Source organism: Aptenodytes forsteri, unplaced genomic scaffold, assembly GCF_000699145.1.
Source record: "Aptenodytes forsteri isolate BGI_AS27 unplaced genomic scaffold, ASM69914v1 Scaffold770, whole genome shotgun sequence".
Lineage (NCBI taxonomy): Eukaryota > Metazoa > Chordata > Aves > Sphenisciformes > Spheniscidae > Aptenodytes > Aptenodytes forsteri.
The window spans coordinates 187,175-195,988 of record NW_008795098.1 but is presented as its reverse complement, the minus strand read 5'-3'; positions in this window follow the sequence as shown (position 1 = coordinate 195,988).

Genomic DNA, 8,814 nt, shown 5'->3' with positions numbered 1-8,814 from the left:
TGCGGGGGCTGCGGAGCCGTGCGGGGGCTGAGGGGGAGCTGGGCTGTCCCCCGCCCAGGGAGAGGCAGGGGCTTGCAGGGCGTGGGGAGCCTCCGATGCGGTGTCCGGGCTCGGCAGGGAAGTGGATGCCCCGTCCCAGGCGGGCAGGGTCAGGAGACGCAGGGACAAGCTGGGCTCCTCAGCCCCTTCCACTTGCAGAGAGGTAAATGCAGGGCCCAGCTCGGGCCATGTTGACAAGTGTTTGTCCGGCTTGCCTTCCCCTGCCCTTTGGAGGGGTCCTGGCATGACTATCCGGCACACAACTGAGCTGCAGCAGAGATCCTGCAGTCCTTGTTCTCTGAAACTGACCCCCAGGCACCACTGCACAGCCTTCCTGCAAGGCACCTTCTCATGTCCCAGGGTCTGTCCTCGCTCAGGCTGGAGCACCACGGTTCACCCCAGAATGGAGCATTGCCTCTGTGTTCAACGTTGACTCCTGGAAGAGTACAGGTTTCACAAGGGCTGTTCTCTCCTGGCACTTACCTTTATGGTGATTCAAAACAGCTGTCTTAGGATTGTTAGACCCAAACAGCCTGCCAAACCATGAGTGAAAGGATTTTTCAACAGCTGAAGAGCTGCATGCACAATTCTCCCACTGATGCTGTCAAGCAGACTTGCTCTAACCCCAACCTGTAGCCCCTAGAACACTGGCTCTCCAATTTTCTCCTCTTACACTTACTTACCCTCTTCTTTTGAGACTGTCTTTACATTCACCCCAAATTCTTCCTTGTCCCACTCACAAACTTAAAATTGCTAATCAAAAGTGCCATCACTGGAGGAGAAATACCAAAGGCAGTCTCTAAAGTCTTTGCTGGTACCCCTTCTATGTGCAATTCCTGGCAGGCCCACTAGTGAAAAATCTCTACAAATGCATATCCATAGATATTCATAAATACTCCAGGCAACTCCATCACATACACCACCGTCAGTTTGCCTACCTATAAATCCTCCTTTGGCTTCAACAGGCCTCAGTGTTCAGCGTGGCTTCCACAATCACTGCCTATGGCTGTGATGAAGCAGCTCACATAAACTCTAACAGGACCAGCCTGAGAAGGGCTGCACATTCTTTTACTTACAATGGAGTTCTCAATTACAAAAGACAAAATTATAAATAAATGTTGGCCACACACGTTTCACTGACTACTCAATAGCTGAAAACACAAATGTTACAGTGATCAGAGAAGCATGTGATGAGAAAACATGTCCCAAGCAACTGCTTACGCTCTGAAAGTGAGCTGCTCTGGGAAGCAGCAATTCAGTCAGATTCCCTGAGGCATGAGGCAGTTTGTCAGTACCCTCTTTTCCTGTTGCAAAGGTCCATAAGAAATGCAGTCAGGAATCCGGAAACTGCTCCCTAATTATGGTACACCAGGGCTGTATCGGGTCTTGCTCTTTATTGGTAAAGTGAAAAAGGTAATGGGTACCCCCAGTTCGCCTACCAGGAGCCTTCAGAAATTATTTTCTCACCAGCAGCCCAATAATCAGAAAGTACACAGCTACAGTGGATATATCCTCTCATTTAAACTCCCGGATAATAAGCATTACAACTGAGCTGTTGTTCATGCAGGTTTAAGGACAAGTCCCATTTCCACTGAAGTCAAAGGATAAATTTTCATTTAACTTGTTACAGATGGTAATGGCATGTAAGTTACATTGTTAGAAAAATGTTACATTTAAAAAAAAACACTGGAGATAACTACTACAGATTCCAACAGCAGTCTGGAACTTAAAAGATGTGAACAGTTCACACATTAAGGATGTTACCAACTAAGATTTTTGGTAAGGAAAACCTGGATAACAAAGCACAACTAAAAGAGTTAAACTTAGATTTTGTGGAAACAAACAAACAAACAACAGTGTAATACTCAACACTCTATCCTCTGCTTTCATCTCAAATGCACAAACAGCCCTGCAGTAAGATTTTTAAAAGTGAGTGGCAAAAATGGAGCTCTTGATAAATTGAGACCTATGTCATGTATCAGCTGCAGTGACAGCCTCAGAGCAATCCTGAACACACTTCTGCACATGCTGCAGCTGGGGTGCTGGGCACAGGCACATTGATTTCACAGCATCACATGGTTCCAACACCGTGGCAAAACCTACCCAAGGCAAAACGTACTGAGGGCAGGACTGTGAAAGAAATGGTCTTGGGACCAGGAGGTAGGAATGTCTACTGTCTGCACAGCACCTAAGCTTTTGCAGGAATCTGACCAGGAACATGCTTGTGTACAGCTACTACATGCTTCGTTATCAGCAGACTCAGTCAAGATGAAGGCCCTCCTATGCTTGTTGCTGCACAGGCACAGAATAAAAAACAGTTCCTATTTGAAGAGTTTGCAATTACAATAGACAAGGTGACCGAGGAGGGTGGAAGTACAGTCCCATACAAAGAAGTTGCCCAAGATCACACAGAAGTGACTTGCAGATCTCTGAAAGGGACATGCTGTTGGGGCCCTGAGGGCACTAATAAGCCTTAATGGCCCTGATCAGCCCCACCTGAGGCCTCCACCTACACCCATGGGCCCAGGAGCTCAGCCTGAAGGTTTTAGTTCTCATCTCAGGTACAGTGGTGGAGTAGTAGTAGTCTCCAGCTTAGCTACAGCTATAGCCAACTATTAAGGTCCTTGGTCTAGACTTCAGCCTGGCTTGATCTTGGTCCTTACTATCTGACTAGAAACATGCCTGGCAACACCAGACTTGATCTTAACCTGTGGACTGAGTTCCTGGCTTGACCTTGGACCTGCCTCATCACCATGATGTTGCCTTATGATCTTGACTCTTGATTGGACTGGCCATGATCTCTGGCTCTGCTATCTCGGCTCTGCTATCTCACTCAGGTACTGTGGGAGTGGGCCCTGGTCAGCAAGGCCCTTGCCTTGCTAGCTGTGTGATTTCTGTGCCCCTTTAACCTCCTGGTTCACCTTTCCTTAACAGCTTTTCTTTTGCTGTTCCCTAGCACATCAGACTACGTTAAGACTATAGTCTTCTGTTTTATGCATAACTTCAGTCACCTGTGGAAGCCAGGAATCAGCTATCTAAGAGCAACTTCGTCAAAGCTGTCTACTAATATTTCCATGTAATATTGGAAGGAGCTTACTACCAGCTTGAGAACCTATAAGGTAAAAAGATATTAGGAAGACAAAGATGGGGGGATGGGTGGTTCAGAGAACTAATCTGGTAAAGAAATACTTCAGAGATCACAGAATCAGTAATGCTCCCAGAAATCCCCAGCTGCCCTAATACAAAAATTCCTTAGATATATTACAGAGGCTTCTTTTTCTTCAAACTTGTTTCAGCGTAGCAAGATGTCTGGGTTACAGTTAGGGATGCTTTGGTCAATCTAGACTAGAACTTCATTTGATACCAGTTAGTTTAAAAACCTGGAAAACTTGCTACTTGTTTTGGTTTTATTGTGAGTTGTTTTGTATTGGTTTTTTTTTCCCTTTACGCAGGTTAGTATGAGTGCACTACAGCCCAGGATTTGTGGTTAGATGCTGTACTGTGGCACGACCTGCTTATAGGTGACTCGCCTCCACTGAAAGTCACCAAGTAACACACAGCTTCTATGCTAGAATAGATGGAAACTGATGAAAAAGCTGGAGCTAGAAATCAGCACCCCAGGCTGTTGGCTTCAGCAGTCATAGTAAGGTTCTGGGCCAGCATGAAGCTGCAGAAACTGAACAGAGCCTTTTGCAGATAATGTTAGTGGAAGCTGGTTTACCAGGAGATGGGTCCTTTCAGAAAAACTGTAACTGCATTCATGGCTCAAAGATGTTTTCATGGAGAATGAAGAAAGAAGATTTTGCCTAACAGAGGGATTTCTTTCCCTTCTGTACAGGAATGTCAAGCAATGTCACTAATTTAGATGTACTACAGCATTATATATTGTCTTCAACTTTGATGTGCTCACTAAGTGACCAGCTGTGCAATCTGCAGTGAGTAAGAGAGCTCATCCTGGGTCCAAATAAATGTCTTCTGTCTGACTTAAGAGGCTGTGATTTCTTAAAAGGCAAGGCAGAAGTTAGGCAGAGGGCTGCACCCCACCCAAAGGGGCTCCTGGCTAACTGTGACAGCAGTGATGCACAGGAATCAGCTGGGAGACCTGGTGAAGGAAGCTGAGAAGGCAAAGTGAATGGTCACCATGGGAAGTGTGTGTGTGTGTGTGTGTGAGGAACAGAAAAAAGAAAGAAAAAGAGATTTCAACCAGACCAGCAGTTGTCAGTGGGTCTTTGTAATGAAGCAGGTAGTGATCTAGCAGCCTCACGGAGGACCTAAAGAGAGGACTCTGAGAGCATGTACATAGCAAAGCCCTCCACTGTTCCTGGCTGCTCTGGGCATTCATAGAGCTCCTCTAAGCTGCGCAAACACCCTCGAAGCTTCTGCAGAGCAATATGCCAGCAGACAGCCTGGAGAAGCAGAAAGTGCAGGAGGGATGCACCAGCAGACAGAGTGCCTCCTCACAATAAAAGGGAGAAGAAGCTGAAACCACTCTGAAGCAACTCAGCTCTCGCTTTCTGTTCTTTCCTGGACAGTATGCACTGAAAGAAAAAGCTGTACAATCATATTACACAAGGCCCATAGTCTGTAATTCCCACTGTCCTGTCTGCAAACTGCAGGGGCAGCAATAAACCTACAAGGCACAACAGGAGTGTCCTGTTGTTAATCCTTTCCATTTGTATTGCTGTCTCTTAACAAGAAAGGGATGAGACGTTTATTGCCATGAAGTATCGAGGAGCAGGAACTTGAAAAGATGGGGCTTTAGATTGTGCCTTGCTGCTGCAGAGTTCATGTTTTGAAGCAGAACAAAACTGATGGTATTAAATGTTGGATTTTTTTTTTTTTTTGTAGATAGGAATCAAACAGGTAGGGATTACAAAATAACATTGCTTCTGCTTCTTTCATGCTTTGGAAAACATTTCTGTATTCTAAGAATTTTCCTCTTAATTTTGTGGCTAGCCTGTTGAACCAATAATCTAGAAGATGCACTTCTACCTGAAACATGACATACTCTCACTTGCCCACTGTAATCCCAGAGAGAGTGTTTTGTTTGGGGTTGGTCCCTTCTCCTGCCCATATAAAAGGTTTTTTTTATGGGGGTGGTGGTGTTTTTACAGTTTTGTCTCATCTAGCACCTCAAGGCACTCCATCTTTGGAGCAGACCCATAATTAAAAAACAAACAAACAAAAAAACATTGTTTGAAACCTAAAGCACATAAATCATCTACGCTCTACTACTGTCAAGGAAAAAAAAGAAAATCTGATTGTAAGGGTTAAACTTGTATGTACTGCATCATCACTGATTTCAGGGGCTGTCTGGCTTTAATGGTCTGCCTCATTTCCTTAAGCATAAAAACTTTGTCAAGTGAAATAGTCAAATGAAGCTTAAGCTTTCCTGAGGTCATACCACATTCAAAAGTCCATTTTCCTCTTGTTTGCTCTTTGTCAAAGTTTGCTTTTGAAACAGAACTATTTGTCAGAGTCCTGAGATCAGAATCACAGACAGCACAGCTGTTCTCTCTCTTGGCTAGAAATAAAGGCAAACAAAAATCACGTCCCCCACATTTGAAATAATAAAAGGTCTGGTACCTGACACGTGAATAGTGAGTGCAGCCACACTAATTATCAGCAGCTTCAGGATATACTTTAATCTCTCTTGTTCATCTCTATGCTTTTGAAAACAGCGAATAGCCCAAATGGGCAATGGCAAGATTTGTAGTAAATAAAAACTGCAAGTTTTTATTTAGAAGCCTCAGTGCTGACTTTCAGCAAGGTTCCTACAAGCATCACCACTTGGCACCAGTGATTTATCACCACAGATATACTCCAAGACACTGTCCCCCACATACTCAGGAGCCCTCAGGCTGCCAGGCTCCCCATGATGTGTCCTGTGCCCAGAGGGGCTGGTTGTACTGCAGCTGCTCCACCAAAATCCATGAAAGGGGGAGATGCACAAAGAACAGCAAGAAAGCAAGCAGAAGGGAGACAACCTAATGCATGGGTGCTTTCTCCACTTCAGCCATGTCAACCAAACATCCTTCAACCAAATTCAGCCAAGTGGGGCAAAAACATACATTAATTCTGTTACAGGGATCATTCTAAGCTGGAAGACATAGGCAAGGCTGGAGTCCTGAAAAGGCAGTTGACACTAATTATTAATCTGTCTTATAAGAGCTTCCCACAAGCCTTAGAGCATTTACAGCCTCACTTCTGCTCAGACCTTTGTAAATATGCCCAAAGTTTTACCTGTGCACAAAAATTTGAGAGAGATGCCTCCTCCCCAAGGACCCTGCAATCTGTGCAACCAGGACACACCAGCACTGGTGGGGACAAAGGGAAGGGCAGAAAAATAGAGTCCTTTGGCCATGGCCGTCCAGCAGATCAGCAACAGTCCAGGTGTAGCACCCACAGCCTGACTGCCAGGCCCCCCCTCACAATCCCACCACTGCACACACCATGCCCCACCCCTCTCCTTGGCGAGAGATGGTGCTGCAGTCCTGGCTTGAGGCCAGGCTCATGGCAGCAGTTGTTCAGAGCACAGGAAGTACCGAGAGAGATCCTGCTTTTCTTTCTGTCACCATTTGCCAGAAAAAAACTCCTCTCTTGCCTTGTAGGAAAGGCAGCTTCTCTTCCCCCTAAAAAGATCACCAGGCAAAGTTCACCACATTTTACCGCCTCTCTTTAAAATTAATCAACAGACTGAATGACACTAGCGCATCTTGAGCAGTCTCTTTCTACAGATATGATAATGAAGTTTATGGCATACAAAAGAGGGACTGTACAAGGGAAATGGCATTGCTTCTTCATTCCCAAACAGAAACCAGTCATTTGATTACATGAAATAACAGATACTTATTTGCCATCTTTTCCCCAAATAATAAATAAGCATTTGAACACTGCCTTATTCAGTGTCAGTTCACTCATCAGGCTAGCTTCTACTTGGCCATAACTTCCTCTAGCCAAGAATACTCTAGCCCTTGGAATTGAAAGCACAGCAAAGGCACATCTGGCAACAGTTTGATAGGATTTCTGCATGGGAAAATTCTTGCCCCAAACCCTCAGGTTCCACCACTCTCACTCAGTTTGACTAATGTAGGATGAATACTGCAAGCTGGGGCAGTACAAGATCCAGGAAAGAAGTGAACTGTAACAGAGCTCCAGCTGACACAGATAATTTTGCCACCTTTGCTGGCTCTTCTGCTTTTTTCATTGCATTGAGAGCCAGCACCAAACTCCTGAACTGCTCCTTGCCCATCTTCATGGGACATTGAGCATCAGACCAAAGTCAAGTGCTACCCTCTGAGGTATGGACTGTGAATGTGGGCAGCCACCACAAAGCAATAGAGGGCACCTAAAGGGCCTGTGCTGGTATGTTAAAGAGCTTCTGTCTGGGCCATATGCGATCATTCAGGCTAAAAATAGTGCTATTAGTTGTCAGGAACGGCACCACCCACCTCAATCTGAACCATTTATATGTATAATATGTGTAGAGCCCTTTGAGCCAGCCTTCTACATACTGAGTCTAAATCAGTTTCCCCTTGCTGTCCTCCCCCACCACAGATGAAAAAGATCTCAAAAGTGAAAAGGAATACAAGTTGTATATATTCATGGCGGCAAGAGTCAGGCCAACTCAAAAGGCTTTTAATGGAAAGAGATATAGTAGCTATTTTACTCTGGTATTAGGATGCAATCAAGATTTAGCACACATGAAAAGGCACACATTTTTTCTAGTTCAACTATCACATTCCAAAGCATCCTGCTTTTGTTGTTACTTTTTGCATGCGTACCTTTTCTAGTTTTGATGAGGGTCTCGTTTTTACATCAAATCATGTTCTTATGGGGGACCCTCTGTCAAGTCATGCATTTGAGACAAATGGCTAAGCTGAAAAGTAACAACAAAAAAAAAGCCATGGACCTCAACTGCCTGTGCAGTGTTAAGGCAAGCTGAAGAAAGGCTCCAAGTTCTCATAGCTGCATAGGCAAGCTGATCATCCAGATGGGATCAGGGGGGTTGGCATAGCCCATGGTGCTACTTTCCTGCGCTGTTTAGATCACTGGGCAAGTTTCGGGTTCCTGTTAAACATCTATCATCAACAGGGACACTGAACTAAAAATTCTCCTGTGGTGCTATGGAGAGATGGCATTTTCTATGTTCTTAATGTCCTTCAAGAGGCAAAAATTACTAATTTCTACCCCTGGCCAGCCTTTCAAAAATAAAATTTCAGTATTGAAAATATTTTAATACGAGTTTTATGATACTTCAAAACTGTATTGTATTTGGCACTGGAAGTAAAAACGAAATGGTAATTTAAACAGAAGATTAATATTATGGAAGAAATATTGTCTTGATGATGTCAACAAGGTCAAGATTTGACCCAGCACTTATAGTCTATGTCAAAGCTTCCCAGGGGGGTTGTATCTTGCTAATGTTTTTCAGTTATAGACATATTGTAAATTTTAATCAAACTACTGCACCAGAAACTCTTTAACATGGACCCAGTTACAACTGCCTGTGCCATTTCTCCTATAGCAACCGGGAAGATACATCTTTCTAACAATACAACTGTAGCCTGAAAAAATGCACTGTGTGACCTTAACAATAGCAATCTAATTAAAATGCTACAAGAACATGTTCAAGGCAACTATGTAGCTATTAGTTTTGTAACATGGAACATCACTACTCATGACCATTTGCTGTGGCAGAGAACATATCTTGATTCTACTGAACCCTCTAAGCAAAATCAGATTGACATCACACAGTAAAGTCACACTGAGGTG